Genomic DNA, 2,884 nt, shown 5'->3' with positions numbered 1-2,884 from the left:
TGATGGTAACAAAATAAATGAACCTAGGGTTCAGTTAAAGAGGGGGAGACTAGCGGGTTCTAGAGATAAAAAATCTCCGAAAGAAATTAGTTGAGAAAAGTTGCAAGGTTCCTGAAGAACCTGCTGAAAAATGTCTGAAAGAAGACATAAGTGGAAAGGTTCAAAGAGAACCTGATACTGAAAGATATCTGAAAGGCATAAATGGTAAGGTTCCCAAAGAACTTGATATTGAAAGATGTCTGAAAGAAGGCATAAGTGGAAAGGTTCCAGAAGAACCTGATACTGAAAAATGTCTGAAAGAAGGCATAGATGAAAAGGGTCAAGATAAACCAAATAAAGATGATCCAGATGACGAAAAGGGAACAGAAAAATATGATTTCCATCAACTACACCCTTGATGAAAAGTTATAAGATAAAAGATGTTGATGGAATGTTCTCCTTTTCTGTCCAAAGATATCGATCATGAAAATGATGATCCCGATCCAAGGTCAATTTAGGAATGTTAAAAGACATGATTGGGAGGAGTGACAGAAGGCCATTCGAATTGAATTATTCTCCCTAAATAAAAGGAATGTCTTTGGACCGATAGTCATAACGCCTGAGAATATAAATCTTGTTGGGTATAAGTGGGTATTCGTGAGAAAAGTAACACGATATAAAACCTGATTAGTTGCCCAAAGATTTTCTCAGAGACCGGGAATTGATTTTGAGGAAACGTATTCCTCGGTAATGGATGCAATTATATTTAGATTTTTGATGAGCCTAACGGCATCTAAAAATCTTGAGGTGCATCTCATGGACGTTGTGACTGTATATTTTTATGGATCGTTGAATAACGATATATATATGAAACTCCCTGAGGGATTGAAAATGCCAGGGGCATTGAAAGAAAAATCCAGGGAGATTTGTTCGGTCAGTTACAGGGATCACTATATGGATTATAAAGAAATCGTCATCTGGATTTGTGATCATTGATGTATATGTAGATGACCTGAACATAATTGGAACTCAAAAGGAGGTTGATGATGCTCGAACTCAAATGAAAGAGGAGTTCGAAATGAAAGATCTCGGAAAGACAAAGTTTTGTCTTGGGCTCCAGATAGAGCATCTCCGAGAAAGAATAATTGTGCATCAATCAATTCATACGAAAAGGTTATTGAAACGCTTTTGTATGAATAAAGCGACTCATATGAGTACTCCAATGGTAAATAGATCTCTCGATGTTAAAAGAGATGGTTAAAAGATCCTGGTAAGATCTTATATAAATAAGTACTTTGGAGATGCTAATGGTAATAAAGCATATATGAGCTTATATATCTTGCGAGTTGTATTTGATTAAATATACTCTTAGACACTAATGTCTTTGCGAGATACAGCTCATTTCCTATTTATGGAAATTAGAACGGCGTCGAGAACAAATATGTTCTCTCCAAGGTACGTATTGATTTAGGAGTAATTTATCCTAGAAACCCCGAGTTTGGTATGTTTTGCAGATACATGATATTTATAAAGTCGAACACAAACCAGCTATGTTTCTACAATTGGTGGAACCGCGATCTCTTGGCGGTCCCAGAAACAAACTCTGGTTGCGGCATCTTCGATTCATGCATAAACTATTGCGCTTCACGAAGCATGTCGAGAATGTGTGTGGCTTCGGTCAATGAGACCACATACAAGAATCAAGAGGAATAGTTATTGAGAAAGATCCGACGAAAATATTTGAAGATAATTCGGCTTGTGTCGCTCAACTCAAAGAAGACTACATTAAGAGTGACAGGACAAAGCACATCCCTCCAAGATTTTTCTCGTACATAAGGGAGCTCGAGAAAAATAAATAAATGGACATCAAGTATGTACGGTCATGCGACAATCCGGCTGACTTGTTCACAAAAGCCCTTCCCACTACAACATTTCGAAAACACGTTTATGTTATCGGAATGCGGCATTTGCGTGACATCTGACGAGAAAGCTATGTCCACTATTTTTAGGGGGAGATTACGGCAGTGTACTCTTTTTTCCTAGTCATGGTTTTTGTCCCAATGGTTTTTTCCATGACAAGGTTTTTAACGAGACACTACGTAATACAGAAAGGATAATCAAGAGGGAGTGTTGGAAGATAATACTAAAGTTGGTGATTATCCTTTGTTAAATAATAGTGATTGTCCAGCTTGGTACACGTTGGGCAACAACACCTATCCTTCTTATGTTGCAGATGTCATTTTTATAATGAGACACAGTATACGTGTCTTCTTACTTCTCTATTATAAATATCTTATCCCCTTTGTATTTGTATCAATGAAAAATAATAAAAGACTCTCAATTCTCTACTCTCTCGTTGTTATACAAAACATAAACATACATATATAATATATATAGATACATCTGAGCTAGTAGTTTACAACATAAATGACCTTTTGAAAGGCGATTGTACAATTATTCTTCTTTTACATGACAATAAAAATGGAAGAAATGCCAATTATCTCCTTATCATGGGTGTTTTTCAAAACCAACCCACTTTTTCAAGTCAAATCCAAAATCAACCCCTTTTTTTGGTCCATACTATTCATTAATAAAATTTCCATATTATCCCTATGTTTTTGAATTATTCATAAAATTGCCATTTTTATTTAATTTTTTATTAATTTCAAAATTAATAAAAAATATTTCTTCTTATTTACAAAAATACCATCATCATCAATTTTCCAACCACCATGAACCACCATTTTTGAGCTTTAAAGCTCTAAAATTCAATTTTCAACCACTTTTTTTTTCTCATTCTAACCCAAAAAACTTCATTTCCTCTCATCTCCTCTACATTTCCATCTAAAAAACTCTCATAACTTTCAATTTCACAATCACAAACTTCATATTTTCGAGTTTCTTC

This window comes from Brassica oleracea, unplaced genomic scaffold, assembly GCF_000695525.1.
Source record: "Brassica oleracea var. oleracea cultivar TO1000 unplaced genomic scaffold, BOL UnpScaffold00703, whole genome shotgun sequence".
In the NCBI taxonomy this organism is placed as follows: Eukaryota; Viridiplantae; Streptophyta; class Magnoliopsida; order Brassicales; family Brassicaceae; genus Brassica; species Brassica oleracea.
Note: the sequence above shows the minus strand (reverse complement) of the source record.